The 22,955-nt window shown below is 44.9% G+C and overlaps 1 pseudogene across 1 annotated transcript; it reads left to right on the top strand.

Annotated features, from left to right (window-relative positions):
• Positions 1-7,403: 7,403 nt before the first annotated feature.
• On the top strand, positions 7,404-21,497 carry LOC144274713 (zinc finger protein RFP-like; annotated as a pseudogene). Its single transcript, XR_013347931.1, has 7 exons — positions 7,404-7,820; positions 11,259-11,354; positions 12,009-12,239; positions 12,549-12,571; positions 13,317-13,432; positions 15,004-15,058; positions 20,816-21,497. The product of XR_013347931.1 is annotated as a zinc finger protein RFP-like (transcript).
• The last annotated feature ends 1,458 nt before the right edge of the window (positions 21,498-22,955 follow it).

Raw genomic sequence — 22,955 nt, 5'->3', positions numbered from 1 at the left:
CCTTATAATAATTTAAAATCTATCTTTTGTAGTTAATAAACTTGTTTTTGCTTTGTCTAAAACCAGTGTGTGGGAGTCATAACTCGGGGCAGAAAGCTGTTGTGTATTCTTCTCCACATTGAAGGAGGGGACAAATTTCATGAGCTTACCCTGTAGAGTTCCCTGTGCATGACAGTATAATCTTGGGTTTACACTCCAGAGTGGGGGTGTGCCTGAGTAGCTGGGAAGTTCCCTAGCTGGAGCCTCCCCATGCAGAGCTGATCATAGCGTCTGCATGTAACTGCAACTGGGTTTTTCCCTACCTGTATGTGTGCTGGTGAAAGTGCAGGCTGGAGCCTGGGAGAGGGCTTGGCAGGCTGGTCACATTGTAAAGGGAGCCCAGGCTGGTGGGTCAGGGGGGCTCAGTAGTAGTTCCAGGTGGCACCAATACCTTCTTGTTGTTATTGATCAATTCTCAATGGGTGAAGTTATTAGGGTGACCAGATGCCCTGATTTTATAGGGACAGTCCTGATTTTGGGGTCTTTTGCTTATATAGGCTCCTATTACCCCCCACCCTCGTCCCAATTTTTCACATTTTCTGTCTGGTCATCCTAGAAGTTATTTTCCCTTAAGACAAGTGCTGCTTTAGCCACAACAAAGATCTTGGTGGAGCAAGTCTTCTGTCATTGGAAACGCCTCGCTAGGGTAGAGTCAGACAGAGGAACACATTTTACTGGACAAATGTTCCAAAGATGTTTACAGTTCTTGGAAGTGCAACAAAATTGTGTATTCCCTAAAGGCCTCAATTTTCAGGAATGGAAGAATAAACAAATTTCACCATCAAACTAATACTGCGGAAACTGGTAAATGCCAATGGATGCAATTGGAACACCCTGATTCCAATAATTTAAATGACACTCAGGGCAACTCCAGCAGCTTCAACAGATCCTATAACCTTTGAGGTGATGATTTGGTGAATTATGTGAATGCCAGAGCATCTTTTGTGGTATACCAGTGGCACAAAGCTAGAGGGAGTTAAACCGGAAACCTCTCTGCAAGCATTACAAAAAAATTTGAATCACATTCACTTGCAGGTAGCTATTAAAGTGTGAAAATCCAAACAGAAGGCAAAAGCCTATTTTGATAAAAGCCAAAAAGAAAATACTTAATTAAATTGGAGATCAGGTTATGCTCCTATTATATGCTGTACCAGAACACAATTTATGTAACCAATGAACAGGCCACACTATATTATAGATAGACTCAGTTCCTCTGTATAGAGAATCAGAATAACACACACACACAAAAGAAAGATAGATAGATAGAAAAAGAAAAGGTCAATAAAGAGATACCAGAAAAATATTTCTCCACAGGCAGAGGAACCAGAAACATTGACTACAAAAGAGGAAGCAGGATCAGAGAGAGCCAGCCCAATAGCAGGGGAAAAGAAAAAAATGCATGCCTTAACATTGATGCCTTAACACTTCAAACCAAAAAACAGACCGTTCCAGTGCAACAAGAAACAAGAATAATCAAGGTGAATCAGAATGTTATGTTGAAACTAAACTAAAACTTGCCTATTAAAAGTCCAAATGCAATGATAACAGTGATCTGGGTGCAATAACAAATAAAAAACAAGATCAAGGACTAAAAGGAATACCACACCTTTCAACTGAAATTTTCTTTGAATGGAATTATCAGCCAGCACAAGGACAATTTATACATAAGACTTGGGATAAAATGTTATTTATCTAGTTGACTAATAGTACAACTTTGGCAATACATAAGTTATAGAGTCATATGTGAAGTCTGTATAAATTGGAATTAGTTTGTACTAAAGGATAAGTGAACATTTGTATTGTGGAAAAATTTTCCACTGGAGGTCCAGAGATGTGGAGGAAGGTATTTGCATTATTTTCCAAAAATGTTAGGCTAACACTTCTTCCAACTATTCATAACAAGTTTTATCAAGAGTAATAGGTAAGAAACTTGTTCTTGAATATGACATAAAAGAAAATGAGCAAATGTCTTTTGTGGATTAGAAAGGAGAAACATTTCTCCTTTAGTTAAGAAATCTGGGGGGTGGGGGGAGAGAAGGATAAAACATATATTACAAGTGAAGGTAAATCTTCACCAATAAGTAGGGGAATCCCATATGAATAATGAAAAACAAAACCAAGTGTCAAAGCTCAGTAAAAAAAAAAAAAAGGCGGAGCATTGACCATATATAACCTAGGTTATGAAAATGAAGGAAAATATGAACCTTGTATCCAAATGAAGTCTTTGGATAGTATACGAGTTATTATTAATAAATATTTTAAAGTAAAGGTATAGGCAATAGTAGTGGAAAAGAACTATGATTCACAGGATCCTATGGAACGTCCAGTTCCACAAGACATCCTGGCTAGTGGTCTCACTGCTACACCTATACCAGAGGTATTAAGTATAATTTATTCATATCCTTGTTGTGTTCAATGTAGCTACCTGGCAAATAAGTAAATTCAGTTACTGTAAGAATACTAAGGTTGAATCTTTTTTTTCAGTACTCTTCGCAGATAAGGTTACCGCTTATCAACGAGTACAGAATATTACCAATTTAGGTATCAAGATACAAACTAACATTTATGTTTCTAGAAGAAAACAAGGAATTAATCCTTTTGGAGTTTTGAAGAGTATCACAGGTTTATTTGGCACAGGAATGTCAATTTGGAATAAGGTTAATATTGAAAGAATCAAAAAGCATATTAATTATGTGATTCAGGAAGACGTTAACAAATTAACCCGATGTTAAAGGGAATTTATGGTTTAGCAACTGAAAAATCATTTGTGGTGTATAATATGCATGAAATAACCAAATTGTTTAATGAAACTCAAAATAAGTTTAATCAATTGATGTAATATAATAATAATCAGAAAAAAATCACTATTTTGGAAAAGAAATTATTTGTTCAGTATATGGTGAATATGTAATAAACACTATTAATAATACCTTATAATGCTTAAAACTGAAAGACGTACCAGAATTAATCAGAGATCAACAAATTTTCAATTGGTATTGCCCACATTTTATTCAAAAACATGGAGGAGAGAAAATCAAATGGCAAACTAAATATAAAAAAAATATCATTTGTTGTAATTAGAAACTTGGGATCTGTAACACAACATCCAAATCATGACACGTTATTTAAGAAAAACTTGGGACATTTCACAATCTTTATATGTCTCGTTCACATTATCATTACTCATGTTCGATCCAAATAAGGGTGTATTTAATCAATTAGTTGCTGTCCATTCCATGGGTCACCAGAAAACGATAGGTGGTGGAATCTCCATCCTTAGAGGTTTTTAAGGCCTGGCTTGACAAAGCCCTGGCTGGGATGATTCAGTTGGTGTTGGTCCTGCTTTGAGCAGGGGATTGGACTGGGTGACCTCCTGAGGTCTCTTCCAACCCTAATATTCTATGATTCTATGATCTACAGGGAACAAATGCAAGTACTTCCGTTGGTGGTGTATCATTACAATGCCCAAACATGAAAGGTCCCACAGATGGCTTGTTGCTCTCAAAAGAGGCACCAATGGAGCTGTAGGTGTGATGTGTTTGAGGTAATAACTCCACTATGTGTCTAGCTAAAAAGGTACCAATGGCAATGCAACACTGGTATCATGCCCAGTGTAACTAACCAAACAGAGATCTCCTACAGAATGGGGGGCCCATGATGGAAAAGGACAATACTGTGTAGTCACTCATTACAAATAATTCTGTTATGGCCAATGTAGATGTGTGGTCATAAATCCAAATTTTTGTTTTAAACCACAAGTTCCTACAATCATTGGGCACACAACGATATCTCTGGTACCTATTTTTGAAAATGAAACTATTATTCTTAGCCATCTAAATTCTCAGGATCTTATTAAACAAAGTACTCCAGTGTTTCATGCATATATATTGACATTAACTTTATAGTTAAAACAATTATTAGAAAAAAATGTTCACATTTAATAATAACATGAATAAGCCAGACCAAGCACTGTATACAATTTTGGATGGTAGCCACTCACATAAGGTATTTGCTGCTTGTCAAGATTCCTTCCCCACTCTGAACACTAGGGTACAGATGTGGGGACCTGCATGAAAACCTCCTAAGCTTACTTTTACCAGCTTAGGTTAAAACTTTCCCAAGGTTCAAACTATTTTACCTTTTGCCCTTGGACTTTCGCTGCCACCACCAAACGTCTAACACTGGGTACTGGGAAAGAGTTCATTTGGAAACGTCTTTCCCCCCCAAATCCTCCCAAAGCTTAATCCCCACTTTCCTGGGGAAGGTTTGATAAAAATCCTCACCAATTTGCAGAGGTGACCACAGACCCAAACCCTTGGGTCTTAAGAACAATGAAAAAGCATTCAGTTTCTTAAAAGAAGAATTTTAATAGAAGAAAAAGTAAAAAGAATCATCTCTGTAAAATCAGGATGGTAAATACATTACAGGGTAATTAGATTGAAAACATAGAGAATCCCTCTAGGCAAAACCTTAAGTTACAATAAGAGATAAAGACAGGAATATCCATTCCATTCAGCACAGCTTATTTCCTCAGCCATTTAAAGAAATCATAATCTAACGCATATCTAGCTAGATTACTTACTAAATTCTAAGACTCCATTCCTGTTCTGTTCCCAGCTAAAGCATTACACAGACCGAGAGAGAGCCTTTGTTTCTCCCCCCTCCAGCTTTGAAAGTATCTTATCTCCTCATTGGTCATTTTGGTCAGGTGCCAGCGAGGTTATCCTAGCTTCTTAACCCTTTTCAGGTGAAAGGGTTTTTCCTCTGGCCAGGAGGGATTTTAAAGGTGTTTACCCTTCCCTTTATATTTATGGCACTGCTCCTAGAGGGATGAAAACTGAATGGAAAAAATGAATCTCTGTCCATAATATCCTCACTATAGGTACTATTTTTGATATATTAAATGGGGGGGGGGGAATTATGTACCAAAGTCAAGAGAAATGATCGATCTACCCTGTAAAAATGATCCCTAGAAAAAGAAATAATCCATAATGAGTATAGAATAATAAAGTTACACATAGATTTAAATTACATAGAAGTTTTAAGCATAGATTTAAGTTGCATATAAGATTTTGAACATTATACCAATGATGTTTGCTGTGTATTAGTATACTAATGATGGCTGTGTACTGTCATATAATACGTATGTGACACGTTTCTTTTTATAAGGTATAATACTCACCATGTAAAAGGGGGGAAGGAGGAGGAGATGTAGCCAATGATTTAGTTTATTGTTCATTTACTGTGTGACGTTACAATTAACTAACATGTCATATATAATTATTGTATGCTGAACAGATTTAAGATGTTGAGATTATAGAAGTATAAGACTGATCAGTAATCAGAAGGGATAAGTATGTATTAAGTATCTAAGTAAGCAGGGCTGAAACGCAAGGCCTACAGCCTGGGGCCTGTAAGATGTCAGTTTAGTCATTCTAGGCCACAGGCTTAAGAAATGCTTGACATAAGTAAGTGACCAAAGAATGACCTGATGTCACAAGATTATGGGAAAAGGTGTACCAATGGGTGATATTGTGAAAAATTCACAGTAAGAGTAATTATTTGCTTACAAGATAATCAGTAGTCTTTCTAATACATGCCGTAACTGCAGGGTGCACTATGTGCGTAAATGCTAATGAGGTATAGTCAGAATCACATTATAAAAAGGGGGTGCCCAAATGAGGAAAATTGAGCTCCCTTTGGGAAACTCCAGCAGGAACCATCCCTCTAGTGATGATCAATCCATGAGAGACCCATCAGACCGTAACACTATCTAGGAGGATATGAGTATAACTATATTTGTGACTTGTGCATAGGTCTGTATAGAATCTCTATATGCTTGGGTAATTTTAATTGTAACTTTAATAAAACTTGTAAAACAGACAAGGCCTTGTATGTGTAAATGTCTGTGTGATCGCTATCCTTGGTCTTTATGTGTACCTAGAGACTCTAAATCTGAAGCAAGTAGCAGAGGTGACTTTCACTCTGTTGAGCTTGAAACTGTAGCCACCAGACCCTAACCCATGTGTAATACCACATTAAAAAAATCACTTTAAATAAAATAAAAGGCTGCACAATTCTGTATTGGCATTGATGAGTTTATATTTTCTAGCCTGTCTTCTTCAGCTAAGGCTCTAAGGAGCTAAATATAAAAATGCACATTATCCTTTATCTTTTCAGTTTACCCCCAGTTCAAGGGGGCTGGCCCATAGACTGCCTCCATGTGCATTCTCATACCTTGCCCTCTCAGTCTATTTCCCTTTCTCTTGACTGTGCTATTTTAGACAAATGGTGACACTCCTTTAAGGTGCTTTCCATGGGTAAATGATAAAGATTTAAGGTCTAAATTCTCACTGGCACACTATAGTCAAAGTATTTAAAAATCATGAGTCAGGCCAACAAAAAATGATGAGATGGTATAATAATGAAATTTAAAAACCAAAATAATAGTTAATAATAAACATTGGATTCTTTTTATTTGCCTTCTGTTTTTTTCAGACCTTTGGGCTGCACTTGGGTCACGTTTTCAAGTTTTTCTCTCCAGTCATGAGGTGTAGAAATTTCTTTACTTTAGAAAACAAAAGCCAAGAGTCTTACCACATCACATCAGTCCAGGAGCTGGGGCTTTAAGAAACCCATGAAATATCATGAGACAAATGATAAAATCATGAAAGCTGGCAACACTGCTGGCACTAAGGCCCCTTTACACTGCGAAAGTAGCCGTAGGGCTTGTCTACACTTAAAATACTATAGTGGCACAGCAGTGCTGCTGCAGCATTTCACTGTACACGCTACTTATGCCAACAGGAGGGATTCTCCCATCAGTGTAGGTAATCCAACTCCCCAAGAGGCGCTAGCTAGGTTGATGGGAAAAATTCTTCCATTGACCTAGCGCTGTCTACAGGGGGACTTAGATTGGTTTAACTACACCATTTTCCACACCCCTGAGTGATGTAATTATGACAACCTAATTTTCAAAAGTAGACCAGGCCTTAGTGTAAATGAGAATCAGGCCTGTGAAACACTGATTCTAGCTTAACCCAGATTTTAGCTTGTGACTTTAGTATCACTCCTTAGACAAACAAATCCTGCTTCTGCAAGCTCAGCATCACAGTTGGGCACTGATGCCCAAGTAAAGCTCCAGAGACCCATCAGCAGAGGGGTTGGTTGCAGGATCAGAGCCTTACTAGTACATTTTTCACAAAAGCCTCAACGGCTGGAATGTCAATAACTGGCTCTTTCCAGCTCAGCAAACAGCATGAATCAGTTCCAGGAAGGGAAACACCCAGTTATTGTTGCAGGCAGGGCATATTTCTGAGCTCATAAAAGTGAAACTAACCCTGTTACACTGTGGAGAGGGAGCCATGGCTTCAGAGAACCCCGTGGGAAGTCTCCAGTATGAAGCTACTTGTCCCATCTGTCTGGAGTATTTTAAAGACCCAGTGATTATAGATTGCGGACACAATTTCTGTCAAGCCTGCATCACTCAGTGCTGGGAGGGATTGCATGCAAACTTCTCCTGTCCTCATTGCAGAGAAACTGTTCACCAGAGAAACCTCAGGCCAAACAGGCAGTTGGCAAATGTCCTAAAAATAGCCAAACAACTGAGTTTACAGGTAATGAAGGATGCAGGAGGGGAGAGGGTGTGTGTGGAACACCAGGAGCCTCTCAAACTGTTCTGTGAAGAGGATCAAACCGCTATCTCTTTGGTGTGTGACAGATCCCGGATGCACAAAGCTCACACTGTGGTTTCCATAGAGGAGGCTGCCCAGGAGTACAAGGTAGGTAATCACTGCCAGTCTAATTCATTCTAATAGAATTTTAATTGCAGGTTAATTTCATCACAACTTGGTGATCACCTTTAATTTCTCTCTTCCACAGCTATTGATGTAACTGCATCATTCAGCTCTGTAAAGCCTTCACTGTATGAAAAAATTATATGAAAAGAAATGTACAGGGCAAGGTGGCAAAAGATGCAAAAACAAAGGCACTAAAGATCACAGATGTGGGAAACATTTCTCTGGGAAGCTTTGAAGCAATTTTGAAACCAATTCCTACTGGTGAGATAAGGAATCTTACAGCCCAACTGGAACTGTTAAATGACCAGTGAGGTTTAAATCACATGAGTTGCAATCTATGTGAGAGTGTTGCCTTCAGAGTGGAGAATGGGATGTTACAAGCTGTTGTTGTTATTACTGATGTGTGTCTGTGAAGCCAAAAATACAGTTCCCTTAAAGCAATCCAGTCTAGGGCTCCCACCCAGATACCTAAGTCAAATATGATGAGGATCACTGAAGATCTTATTCATCGTATAAGAAAGTTCTACCAATCCAAAGGAATCAGACACGTCACCCACCAGGTCAATGAATATTTCAGATCTTACCCAAATACACGCTTATAGCCAATTCTTATTAACTAATCTAAGATTAATTGAAAAAGAAAAGAGAGAGAGTGTTGTGATTAAAGATCATTATGCATGCAGATGTTCTTAGGTCAGTTTCATAGTAGAGGTGGTGAGCTGTTGACTTATAAAAAGTTCTTTCAGAATCAGTTCCAAAGGTTATCGTTCAGTAGGAAATCCCTGTGTAGAGTGTTTAAATTCTTCCATGAGAAATAGTAGGGTAATCCAGGCTGTAGCTGTAGCTCAGTCTTGCAACTCAAAACTTCCCATGGTAAAGTCCAAGCAGACTTGAGATGAAAGAATTGGGGCCCTAGAGTATTTTATAGATGTCTGGCAGGCTACCACAGTCTCTTGATAGCAGTTAACCCAGCAGGGATTCCTTGGGTGAAGAATAAGTAATGTACATTGTCCTTCGATGTAAAACCTCCCATTTCCTATGTATACACAGGTAATTAGTTGCATTGATTAGCATAAGGCTATTAACTATTCAAAGGTAGTTTGCTACAAACTTTAAAGAGAAATAAAGACAATGATGTCATTACACCCAGTTTTCATCTAAATGCATGGGCGGCGGCTATAATAGGCCAGGGGAGGCTAAGCCTCCCCAAATAGTCACTGACCTGCTGCCTTTGCAAGTGCAGATGCTTGGGCCATGGCCCTCCTGCACTCCATCCCAAGGCCTCATCCCTTTGATCTCTGACTCAATAGATCATAGAAACAGATAGGAAAAGAAGTTTCGTACCTACCAGCTAATAAAATCATATTGTGAAGCTTCTAACAGACAAAGGGAAGAACAGATAAATATAGTTAGCATTTACTTCTAATTCTCTAAAAATACAGACTTGCATTTCAAACACTCTAGTCTGCTAACATGGCTTTGAGAACTATCCACAAGAAATGGCCCTGATTACCATTTCTATACTTTTCTAGTATCTCTTTAAAGGTTGAATTTGGGTCAGTTAGCCTGCTGGTTGTTTAAGCCTCGCGGGCTCAGTGTCACAGTATCACAATATTTATTATTGTTAATAATATTTGCATCACTATAGACATCAAAAAAGATCTGGCATCACAAAACACAGTTTTCAGAGTAACAGCCGTGTTAGTCTGTATTCGCAAAAAGAAAAGGAGTACTTGTGGCACCTTAGAGACTAACCAGCTCACTTCATCGGATGCATCCGAAGTGAGCTGTAGCTCACGAAAGCTTATGCTCAAATAAATTGGTTAGTCTCTAAGGTGCCACAAGTACTCCTTTTCTTTTTACAAAACACAGTGAGGGTTTCCCTGTGGGGTTTTCAGACTAAATAGACAAGACAGACAAAGGGTGGGAAGGGGAAACAGAAGCACAGAAATGGGCAGTGACTTGCCCAGGGTCACCCAGCAGCAGACCCAGGAAGATACCCCACATCTCCTAAGTCCCAGACCAGTGCCCTAACCACTAGACTGTAATTAAGAAAGGCCAGAAAAGAACCCTTGAGAAAGGTCCCAAGTTCATCAGGATACTGAGGTTTCCCACTAGGATTCTGAATTCCTGCTCCCTGAGTGGTTAAACCCAGGTGCCAGCCTGCACTAGTGGGGTTCACTGAGCTAAATACTGTGTGGACCTTGAGTCCACACACAAAAGGGCTCCAGATAGCATATTACCAGATAATAATACTGGCCCTTTGGTCATAATTAGGTTATGTATCTCCAGATAGCGTATAGCCCAGGGGTCGGCAACCTTTCAGAAGTGGTGTGCCGAGTCTTCATTTATTCACTCTAATTTAAGATTTTGCGTGCCAGTAATACATTTTAACATTTTTAGAAGGTCTCTTTCTATAAGTCGATAATATATAACTAAACTATTGTTGTATGTAAAGTAAATAAGGCTTTTAAAATGTTTAAGAAGCTTCATTTAAAATTAAATGAAAATGCAGAGCCCTCCAGACCGGTGGCCAGGACCGGGGCAGTGTGAGTGCCACTGAAAATCAGCTCACGTGCCATAGGTTGCCTACCCCTGGTATAGCCAAATACTATTGGGATTAGACTGAATTTCAGCAGAAATGATGACAGGGTAGTGCTGACCAGTGTCAGTCTGAGCTGTTTTATTGTGTATGTGGGAAGACCAACCAATGTGGTTCCATTAGTCCCACCAGTCAGCCTTTTAAAATCTCCCAAAATTCACTGCTTCTGGGCACTTTGCTTTCTAGGCTACCTACCCAGAAGGCATTACAAATGAGAGTGTTTAGGACCGCACTTGGTCAAACCCCAAATATTCCTAACACAAATCAGCATGGCTAATGCAGTTTGTCCTAGTGCTTAGACCAGTTCTGTCCAACCACTGCCATCCCCAGAAGTTCAGGGCTGAAGTTCAATGGAAGTTGAGCTCCTTTGAGTAGCCCAGCCCATATTTCTAGCCCTGGTGCCTTCTGGGATTTTTATCACTTTATAAGTTAAACCATCTCAAAAATAAAAGGAGTACCTGTGGCACCTTAGAGACTAACAAATTTATTTGAGCATAAGCTTTTCGTGAGCTACAGCTCACTTCATCGGATGCTACTCTGAAACATCTCAAAAATGGGTTTATTGATTCACCACCATGTGACTCCAGTTTCCTGCTGGTTTAACTCAAGGGAAAAAGAGGACAAATAATTCCAAAGACTGAATATAAAACACTCGCAGTCTCAGTTAGTTTTATTTCCTTGGTGTTCCTGCTGTCATATACCTCGTAGGGCCAACAGTCATCTACAGCATCTCGGGTGGAAAAACAACTCAACCCACCCCTTCGCAAACACTCTCAGCCCTCAAAATATAAACAACCATATCATTTATATTTCTTCAGGAAAGGATCCAGGCCCATTTGAAGACACTAAGGAAAGAGAGAGAAAAGCTCTTGGGATTTAAAGTGACTGGAGAGGAGAAATTCCAGGAGTATCTGGTAGGTGTCCATTGTTATTAACCTGCAGGGACTTGCAGTGGGAGGTCTGTTTGGAGACAGAGTCCTCTGTGGCCTCGGGGAATGTGGGCTTCTTTCTGTTTCTTCATGATCACAGATTGCTGTGTTTGATTCATGTCTTTGCGCACACATACATAGACAGGGCCTGAGAAACCCTCTCTCTTGAGCAGGACAACATCATATTCTGCAGAATCTAAGCTCCCATTCCAATTAATGAGTTAATTTCTAGCCCTTGTGGCTTTCACAAAACGCCTCCCAAGGTGAACTGACTATGTCTCAAGCAGAGTCGTCTGCCCAAGTCTGCAGTTATTTCTCACATTGTTTAATTCTTTTTTCTCTCCAGCATATCTGTCAATGTAGTGCTGAGTTCTGCCTTCTGCTGCTCTGGATCATGATAGGCACGGGCCTCTGATAACACAGTGTTCTGACAATGTCAGACATGGAAACATTCCATTTAGAGATATCAGGGCCAAATAGGAAGGTATTAGAAAATCCTTTCCCTAGAAACCCCAGGGAATAGTCAAGTATCAGACGTCTTTGAGTTTGCAAAAAAATTCTCTCACCAGCACACTCAGCACTCTGTGAAAGGATCCTAGACTATGTCCCATGCCTGCCCTTTCCTTTTTTTTTAAACAGATACAGACGCAAACCAAGAGGCAGAAGATTGTGTCTGAATTTCAGCAGCTGCGGCAGTTCCTGGAGGAACAAGAGCGACTCCTGTTGGCCCAGCTGGAGAAGCTGGACAAGGAGATTGTGAAGATACAGAATGAAAATATCACTAAATTCTCTGAGGAGATTTCCCGTCTCGGTGAGCTGATTAGTGAGATGGAGGGGAAGTGTCAGAAGCCAGCCAGTGAATTTCTGCAGGTGAGACCGTGTTAGAAACATCCCAGATCCCAACACAGGAACAGGACAGCTCCTGAATCACGAGCACAGGAGTCCAGCTGTCAGAGATCACAGTGTAATTCAGTGTGTGCATTCCTGAAATGTGAATTATTGTTGCTCTTTGAAGAGTTACAGACTCCTTTATGTTAGAGATGACATTAGCTCAGCCAATGCACGGCCCTGAAGCCAGGGCAGTGCCTCTTTTCCCCATATGTGCAAAATCACTTCACTGGCTTCCCCAGAATGTGACAGGTGGTACTGAGATTGTTTTTCTGGCTCTCTACCCTCTAGGATTTCAAAAGCACCTTGAGCAGGTATGTGGTTCTCAATCACTCCCCCTTATGCTTTACGATGTTGGGAAAGGGCTTGGAGACCATATTAACACCACATCTCCCCAGGGCTCTACAGCAAAATGTGTGGTGCAGGGTCACATTTGGACACAAATCTCTCTGATTAACTTAATCCTGAGATTCAAATCCTGTTATACAAGCCTCTAGAATGATCTATTCAGTGGGAAAAATGTATCTGAAATATTTTCTAGAGATACTACATCAGAGGGGGACAGGCTGCCTCAGGATTCTGGGGGTGGAATATGGTTCTTTCACTCCCAGGGCACTGGGTAAAATCATGCACCGGTCAGCAGTGATCAAGAGTCTTTACCACCTAAGGACTCTTTGGAGACCTGTGTGGAATGAGCTGGTCTGGGGGGAACTGAGGTCTCAGTCTTGTTCCTGAAGAAAGATCCCATAACACTATGCATACAAGAGAGATGGGACCATACCAGTACTAGTGCATGGAGACCAAGGAGAGAACTGGCCATCAAAACTTGATTCCTCTTTTATCCTCAGATCTGCTCTGTCCAGGCCAGAGTTGAAGAATATGAATGGGGCCTTTGCGGGGAAGGCTGTACTGCCATGCCCTATTCTACACTTGCTCTGAGGCTGGGGGAAGTGGAGGAATTTTAATTCCAGGCACTTTAGAGCGGCAACTTCCCCTAGCAAGGAATTACAGTGAGTTAGTAAATGAAATGTAATAATGTGACATTCTTTCTCTCTCCAGGTGTGAGAAGGGGACGTTCCAGCAGCCAGTGGAGATTTCTCCTGAGCTGGAAAAGAGACTCAGGGATTTCGCCCAGAAAAATATTGCTCTAACGGAGACCATGAGGAAGTTCAAAGGTACCAAGAAGGGATCTAGGAGGGGAAATGAGGGTGTGTCTCTGAGGCTGTGGGAGGAGATGGTCTCTGACCCTTTGGTCATAATTAGGTTACATATCTATGTAATAAAAAGTGGAAAGTAGACAAACTAAGCAGATGTTGTTGCAGAAGCCCAGGCATGAGGATTTCTCACATTGATTCACTCTATCAGTTTTGGTACAATCATTAATGTAAAAATACAGCAAAATTTAGGATACCTCAGTTTCTCTCTCCCAACTAGAGAACTGCAGGGCATGTGCTCCTGCTCTGTTTAGCATCCACAGCTGCAGCTGGAGTCAGTAGGATCTGCAGGTGCCCAATGCCACTGAGAACCAGACTCCAGGTGCCTAAAGATTGGCACCTGGAATTTAGACCCTAAATTAAAGGCACTTTTGAAATGTGGATCCAGTCTGTCACTGTGCTCTGGCAGGTCGTGAGGGTCAAAGGGGTTGTAGGGAAGGTGTACACCTTGGAGAATCTCTCCAGCACAGGAGCCTCTTGTGCCTACTCCACAGCAGCTGCAGGTGTAATGTTGACAGACCCTAGTCGTCGGGATCAGACCTGGGATTTCTCAAGCTTAGTGTATGAGCCTCTGTTGGATGAGCTAAAAGCCACATGACCATAGCAGATTCAGCAATCTCTAGATGGTCTAGGTGCCACTACAGGGAGACAGAGCACTACACCAAGCAGGTGTGGGTTACACAGGCAGAGCAGTGTTCCTGGGAGAACGGGGAAAGTGGAGTTGTTGAGGGCAGGGCAGAGGAGAGAGGGGTGGAGTAGGGATAGAGGGGTGTGGCCAGGGTAAATTTGTGCCTCTGATACGCTGCTGCTGTCAAAGCCATATAAAGGCCAGTGAAATAGCAACTGTAGCTAGACCTCAGGACTTCCATAGCCTATACCAAGGTCTGCGCTAGTCCCTGAAGCCAAGAATAGGAGAACCACAAATTGGTTCCCTTCTGTCTCTTTACCAGTGCAGGGTGGATCAGGCCCATTGAGCCAATCCTCTCCCTGCCTCAATTTTCACATCCGTAAATAATTTTGTTATTTGTATTTCAGTCTATGAAGGACGAGAGCCCCACTGTGCTGAGCTCTGTACAGATACTGAGTAAATAGACACGAAAAGCTTAGAAATCAAGGCCGTAATCCTGCAAAGTCTCAGCATCCCAGATCTCAAACAGACCAAAGTGTGTAAACTTACATTCATGCTAAAACCTTTGGAAGATCTCAGTCTAATTTATGACAAAATGCAAAAGGAGAATGAGACAAACTAACTGGGGTCTGGAGGATGAGGGAACAGGAAATCTGTCTTCCACATCATATCTCCTTGGGTGGCTTTGAGCTTAATGGATGTTGGTTCTGTTGATTTGAGATAGCTGAATGAAAGAGAAAACAGAATGTTTCAGATTACCTTTTTAAACACAGATCTGGGTGTGTCTCTGTCTCAAACTGTTTCTCTTTGATAATTAAAACAGAGATATGACAGTTAAGAGTGAGGATGTCGCTATAAATATGATAGCATGAAATCTCATCTCTTTTATCCTTTCCTGCTCCAGACACGCTGCCCTCTGAAGTAGAGACAAGGGAAATCCCTAGGATCATACAGACCAGGTGAGATTTTGGAGATTACCATTCAATGAAGAGAAAAATCCTATGAAAACATAAACTTGTAGCTAAACTTACCAAACTTTCATTTAAAAGAAAAAATGTATGAAAACAGTTTTATAAACAAATAACTAAAGGTACAAACCAAATCAGCACTGACCATGACACACAACCCTAAACATTAAAAACACAAACATGAAATACTGAGGAGATCCCAAGATGAAGTCATAGAATCATAGAATCATAGAATATTAGGGTTGGAAGGGACCTCAGGAGGTCATCTAGTCCAACCCCCTGCTCAAAAGCAGGACCCATACCCAATTAAATCATCCCAGCCAGAGCTTTGTCAAGCCTGACCTTAAAAACTTCTAAGGAAGGAGATTCCACCACCTCCCTAGGCAACGCATTCCAGTGTTTCGCCTCCCTCCTAGTGAAAATTTTTTTCCTAATATCCAACCTAAACCTCCCCCACTGCAACTTGAGACCATTACTCCTTGTCCTGTCCTCTTCCACCACTGAGAATAGTCTAGAACCATCCTCTCTGGAACCACCTCTCAGGTAGTTGAAAGCAGCTATCAAATCCCCCCTCATTCTTCTCTTCTGCAGACTAAACAATCCCAGTTCCCTCAGCCTCTCCTCATAAGTCATGTGTTCGGTTATGGTTCCTTTGGTCCACAGGACCCTGAACTTATCCTTATTGAACCTCATCAGATTTCTTTTGGCCCAATCCTCCAATTTGTCTAGGTCCCTCTGTATCCTATCCCTGCCCTCCAGCGTATCTACCACTCCTCCCAGTTTAGTATCATCCGCAAATTTGCTGAGAGTGCAATCCACACCATCCTCCAGATCATTTATGAAGATATTGAACAAAACCGGCCCCAGGACCGACCCCTGGGGCACTCCACTTGACACCGGCTGCCAACTAGACATGGAGCCATTGATCACTACCCGTTGAGCCCGACAATCTAGCCAACTTTCTACCCACCTTATAGTGCATTCATCCAGCCCATACTTCTTTAACTTGCTGACAAGAATACTGTGGGAGACCGTGTCAAAAGCTTTGCTAAAGTCAAGATACAACACATCCACTGCTTTCCCTTCATCCACAGAACCAGTAATCTCATCATAGAAGGCGATTAGATTAGTCAGGCATGACCTTCCCTTGGTGAATCCATGATGAGTGTTCCTGATCACTTTCCTCTCATGTAAGTGCTTCAGGATTGATTCTTTGAGGACCTGCTCCATGATTTTTCCGGGGACTGAAGTGAGGCTGACTGGCCTGTAGTTCCCAGGATCCTCCTTCTTCCCTTTTTTAAAGATTGGCACTACATTAGCCTTTTCCCAGTCATCCGGGACTTCCCCCGTTCACCACGAGTTTTCAAAGATAATGGCCAATGGCTCTGCAATCACAGCCGCCAGTTCCTTAAGCACTCTCGGATGCAACTCGTCCGGCCCCATTGACTTGTGCACGTCCAGCTTTTCTAAATAGTCCCTAACCACCTCTATCTCCACAGAGGGCTGGCCATCTATTCCCCATTTTGTCACACAAACAATCCTGACACCAACATTAGCACTGAATCCATGCACCCATCGATGAACAGAAACACTCTCACTGACCAATGAACGTCCTTAATGCTCATGCTGGCATTTCCATACATGTCCAAGTGCCTTTGAAATATTCAGTTGAGAGGATCAGTACTGGGATTACCATGATGCCAGGCCCAGAGTCAGATGGGGCCCTGCCCATCCCGATCCCCCAGCCAGCTGAGCTGGCCAGGAAAGCTGCCCCTGCTCCGCCCCTGCCCCGCCTCCTCCCACCCCTGCTCGGCCCCAGCCCCGCCCCTGCTCCACCCAAGCCCTGCCTCCACTCCACCCCTTCCCCCGAGTAACCTCCTGCGGGACTGCAGCGGAGGTTGGGCACGCCCTGCACTCACCAGGTGGCAGCAAGTGGAGCGACCCAGAGCCAGCCCGTTCCACGCCACCGGTGAGTGCTGGGGGGCGGTTCCCCCCTCCCCCAGAGTCCGGGAGCCAGGGGAGGAGAGCAGAGCAGGCTGGGGCCGGGTCACTCCACTTCCCGCCACCCCGTGAGTGCGGGGTCGGGCCCACCCTGCAATCACTGGGTGGCACGAAGTGCAGCGACCCGGCCCCAGCCCGCTCCACCGGCTCATGCTGGGGGGTGGTTTACCCCCTGCCCCGCAAGCCTGGGGAGGAGATGGAGTGGTGGAGAGGGGGCGTGGGATGGGGAAGAGATGAGGATGGGATAGGGGAAGGCATGGGATAGGGGAAGCAGGGGCAGGGGAAAAGAGGCAGTGGGGAAGAAAGCGGGAGGAGATGGAGCAGTGGGGAAGGGTATGGGATGCGGAAGAGAAGGGGATGGGGAAGCAGAAGGGGTTGGGATGGGGAGGAGATGGAGCAGTGGGGAAGGAGCATGGGATGGGGAAGAGAAGGGGATAGGGGAAGCAGGGGCCCAGCATGTGGATCCCCTTGGCAGCAGCTGGGGCTCCCCTGTTAAGCAGGCCCATCGAACCCTCACCCTGACAAGCCCCACCTCTCCTGCATCTGTACCACCCTGATGAGCCTCCCCAGACACCCTCCCCACTGAGCCCCAACCACCTACACCTAGATCCCCACCCAAATGAACCCCACCTCCCCTGCACCCAGACTGCTCTCCCTCACCCCCTGCTTAGCTCCAACCACTTTCACTTGGTCCCCCCGCAGACTCCCATTGCCCCTGCACCTGGAACTTCCCTGTGCATCCAGATCCCCCACTGAGCTGCCTGCACCCAGACCGCCCCACACAGAACCCGCTTACCCCCATCTGGATCCCCCCACACTAAGCTCCTCTGCACTTGGATCCTGCTGCCAGGCTGAGCCTCCCTGCCCACATCTGGTGTGCCTGTCGCGAAAGAGGCAGGGTCCCAGAGTGTTTCTGTGGCAGACATGGCCCTTTTGCTGTGTCAGGGTCAGGTTCAGCCTCACTGCCACCCTATCCCAGGGGTGCGGGGGAGGCTGCAGGGTGATCTCCCACCTCCATGCAGCCAGTGGCCTGTGCTCCCCACTGCCATGGTGGAGCTTCCACATTCATTTATTGTAAAAAAAAAAAAAATTGCAGAATTTTAAAGTATTATGCTCAGAATTTGATGCAGAATTTCCTCAGGAATATGGGGTGCTGTACAGTTGTGATGGTGGGACTGTGAAGGGGGTGCTGGACAGTAAGGAGCATTGTATAAGTAGGAGCATTGCCAGCAGATAGAGGGGTGTGATCATTCCCCTCTCTTCGGCATTGGTGAGGCCTCATCTGGCGTACTGTGTCCAGTTTTGGGCCCCACACCACAAGAAGGATGTGGAAAAATTGGAAAGAGTCCAGCGGCGGGCAACAGAAATGATTAGGGGGCTGGAGCACATGACTTATGAGGAGAGGCTGAGGGAACTGGGATTGTTTAGTCTGCAGGAGAGAGGAATGAGGGGGGATTTGATAGCTGCTTTCAACTACCTGAAAGGGGGTTCCAAAGAGGATGGATCTAGACTGTTCTCAGTGGTAGCAGATGACAGAACAAGGAGCAATGGTTTCAAGTTGCAGTGGGGGAGGTTTAGGTTGGATATTAGGAAAAACTTTTTCACTAGGAGGGTGGTGAAGCGCTGGAATGGGTTACCTAAGGAGGTGGTGGAATCTTTTTCCTTAGAGGTTTTTAAGGCCCCGCTTGACAAGGCCCTGGCTGGGATGATTTAGTTGGGGACTGGTCCTGCTTTGAGCAGGGGGTTGAACTAGATGACCTCCTGAGGTGCCTTCCAACTCTGATATTCTATGATTCTAGGAGATCTGTGGGTGGGGGATCTGGATAGGGTGTATGGTGGGCAGGGTGCTGTGCAATTGTGGTGGGAGCTCAGCGGGAGGGGTCTCTGGGCAGGGGTGCTGGGCATAGCAGGTCTGGGGGGATTGGGCATAGGGATCTGTGGGGGAAGTCTCTGGGTGAGGAGGTGCTGGGCATAAAGGCAGGGCACTGGGTAGGGGGGCAGTGTGGAAGGGGGACCCTGGCAGCGCAGGGCTGGGCGGGCCATTGTGTGTCTAGCAGTTGTGGGTTTGTAAACAGTGCCCTTGTGCTGGGCTGAATGGGAATGCTCCCGCTGTGCCCCATTACCCCCAACCGGCCCCTCGCTCTGCGGACCACACCCCATCAAATTCCCTATTTCCCCAATGGGGGCCCACAAATATGTTTGGTGCCAGGCCTACAAAAAGTTAATCCAGCCCTGGAGAGGGTTGCCACATTCCTCTGCATTCCCCCATGTGAGAGGCTCTCTCCCATTGCTCTTCACCAGCATCCCATCTTTCTCTTCAGCTGGGCTGGGCTGAGATCTCCCATTTGAGCTGGTTCCTTCTTCCTATGTTAGAGATACTGTCCCTCTCTGATGCTGCCACCTCCTCCCTTCTCTCTGGGCTGGGGAAGGAGCTACTCCTCCCAATGCCACCTCCTGGTAACCACACTCTGGTCTTCAGTGGTTCTTCCCCAATGCTCCACCCAGTTTTCTTCTCCCAGGCTAGGGAGAAAAGCATGGTCTCAGTGTACAGCTACATCCTGGGTTTACATCTGTTGCCTCCCTCCTCCCACCCACCTCCCTGCAACTTCAGATTCAGACCTTCCTCTCTAACCCTCAGAGGAGCAGCCTCAGCAGGGAGATGCAGCTGGGAAAGTGGGAGAGAGGCAGTTTCTGCAGCCCCACAGCAGCTCCCAGCAGCCGAGGGGAGGAACTGCTAGGGCATCTCTGCTTGGGCTCAGGCACTTGGGGCAGAGAAGCAGCTCCCCAGGCTGGCGTTGTAAATCAGAGAACATGTGCTCTAATATCTGTGACTCTTTTCCCCTCCAGACTCTTTGCCACCTGAGCTAGAGCAGGGAAGGGGGGATCTCTGGGATCACACACCCAGGGTGAGCTCTGGGGGAGATTTTTCTTCAACTAACAGAAAATTCCCATGAAAACAACTCTCCCCCACACCAGTAACCAGACACATTCTCCCTGCCCAGCTCCAGAACCCCTTAATTGTGATCTGAGAATTTATATTGTCATTGACAAGCCTTTCCAATATTCAATCCAGGGTAATCAGTGGAGAGATCTCTCTCCTCATGGCTGTTACATCCTCTCCCTTTCACCTGGGGGGAGACCCTGCCCCCGAATCTTCTCCAGCATTCTACCTTTCCTTTGGGCAGGGCTGGGCTCTGCCATTGGATCTGCTTTGTGGATTGGGGAGATGGTGTCTCTCTAGTGCTGCCACCCGCAGCCCTCCCTTCTCTCTGGGCTGGGAAAGGGGCTGCCCAATGCACCTCCTGCTTCCTGCTCACTGGCCTGGAATCATTGGCTCTTCCCCAGTGCTGCATCTTCATCTCTGCTCCCTCTCCTGGGATACAATTTTGGGAGGGAACTTCCCTTTGGCGTTCAAAGCTGGTAACTGCATCTCTAACCCTCCTAATTCAAAGCTTTTTGTACCTTTTTTGCTGTGTCCCTGCCACTGGGAATGAAGCAGTCCCAGCTACAGAACAGGGAGTTGCAGCCTCTATAGCCAAATAAGAAGATGCAAAAGTGGCTCCTGTTGTCACGGCTGAGGAACTGCAGTGACACCTCTGCTCAGTCTCAGGTGCCTAGGGCAGAGGCAGCTCCCTGGGATCCAGGACTCTCCCAGCCAGAACAGGGCTGCTGGGGAGTTTGAGAAAAGGTCCCAGCCTCCCCCATGGCTGAGCTTTGCCCCTAACGCTCTGATTCTCTCTCTCCCAGTGAATGTGACTCTGGATCCAGACACGGCTCATCCCCAGCTCGTCCTGTCTGAGGATCGGAAAAATGTGAGATGGGAAGACACACGACAGGATCTGCCCAAAAATCCTGAGAGATTTGTTTCTGACATTTGTGTGCTGGGGTTTGAGGGATTCACCTCAGGGAGACATTGCTGGGGGGTGGAGGTGGGCAATAGGGGATACTGGGCTGTGGGAGTGGCCAGAGAATCTGTGAGGAGGGATCAGCCCTACCCCTGAGAAGGGAATCTGGGCAGTGGAGCGGTGCTGGGATCAGTTCCAGGCTCTCACTTCCCCTCGCACTCCTCTACCTGTGAGCTGGGTCCCCAGCAGGATCCGGGTTTGTCTGGACTGTGAACGGGGGCAGGTGACATTTTTCGATGCTGGTGACGAGTCCCCACTGTTCACTTTCCCACTGGCCTTGGTCCCTGGGGAGAGAATCCGACCCTGGATCTGGATGGGGGGATCCCAGCTCAGACTGTGTCCCTGAGCGGGGTTGGGGAGGAGATATACCCTGGGAATGTGAAATTAGCATCTCTGGCCTCACACTTAGAATCATAGAATATCAGGGTTGGAAGGGACCTCAGGAGGTCATCTAGTCCAACCCCCTGCTCAAAGCAGGACCAATCCCCAATTAAATTATCCCAGCCAGCGCTTTGTCAAGCCTGACCTTAAAAACTTCTAAGGAAGGAGATTCCACCACCTCCATAGGCAACGCATTCCAGTGTTTCACCATCCTCCTAGTGAAAAAGTTTTTCCTAATATCCAACCTAAACCGCCCCCACTGCAACTTGAGACCATTACTCCTCGTTCTGTCATCTGCTACCACTGAGAAGTGTCTAGATCCAGCCCCTTTGGAACCCCCTTTCAGGTAGTTGAAAGCAGCTATCAAATCCCCCCTCATTCTTCTCTTCCGCAGATCAAACAATCCCAGTTCCCTCAGCCTCTCCTCATAAGTCATGTGCTCCAGCCCCCTGATCATTTTGTTTTTTCTATGACCCTGGAAGTCTCCTGTCTTCCTGCAGACTTTCTACCCTGCAGTCTCTAGTGCCCTGGAGGCTCTGTGGGATGCCTGACCTGTCAAACCATAGCGAGCAGGGGGTGATTGTGTTTCTGGATGACACCCCTAGATAGATTTGCATCAGCACTATCTAGCCTGTTCAAAGCCCCATCAAGAGCGATCAGCTGTACAATGAACCCATTGAAAGAAGCCAGGGGCGTCACCTTATGTGTCAGCAGGACATGTAGGGGCAGGCCAATTAATAGGGAACTCTAAGACTTTTCTATGCCCATGTGCTGTGGCTATGTTTGGGACAAAGGATGTACAAGCCACATGGGAAAGGATATTAAAGACAGTTGCATCTTCCCAATTTTGTCTTCAATCCTGCTTCTCAAAACCTCTGGAATAACTGCTAAATGAACTGAAGCTCTGAAAAAAGGACTGAATCATAGAATTATAGAAGATTAGGGTTGGAAGAGACCTCAGGAGGTCATCTAGTCCAAACCCCTGCTCAAAGCAGGACCAACACCAACTAAATCATCCCAGCCAGGGCTTTGTCAAGCCGGGCCTTAAAAACCTCTAAGGATGGAGATTCCACCACCTCCCTAGGTAACCCATTCCAGTGTTTCACCACCCTCCTAGTGAAATAGTGTTTCCTAATATCCAACCTAAACCTCCCCCACTGCAACTTGAGACCATTGCTCCTTGTTCTGTCATCTGCCATCACTGAGAACAGCTGAGCTCCATCCTCTTTGGAACCCCCCTTCAGGTAGTTGATGGCTGCTATCAAATCCCCCCTCACTCTTCTCTTCTGCAGACTAAACAAGCCCATTTCCCTCAGCCTCTCCTTGTAAGTCATGTGCCCCAGCCCCCTGATCATTTTTGTTGCCCTCCGCTGGACTCTCTCCAATTTGTCCACATCCTTTCTGTAGTGGGGGAGCCCCAAACTGGACACAGTACTCCAGATGTGGCCTCACCAGTGCCGAATAGAGGGGAATAATCACTTCCCTCGATCTGCTGGCAATGCTCCTACTAATGCAGCCCAATATGACGCTAGCCTTCTTGGCAACAAGGACACACTGCTGACTCCTATCCAGCTTCTCATCCACTCTAATCCCCAGGTCCT

Source organism: Eretmochelys imbricata, chromosome 14 (genome assembly GCF_965152235.1).
Source record: "Eretmochelys imbricata isolate rEreImb1 chromosome 14, rEreImb1.hap1, whole genome shotgun sequence".
Taxonomy (NCBI): domain Eukaryota; kingdom Metazoa; phylum Chordata; order Testudines; family Cheloniidae; genus Eretmochelys; species Eretmochelys imbricata.
The sequence above is the reverse complement of the archived record's forward strand: the minus strand, read 5'-3'. Positions and strand labels throughout refer to the sequence as shown.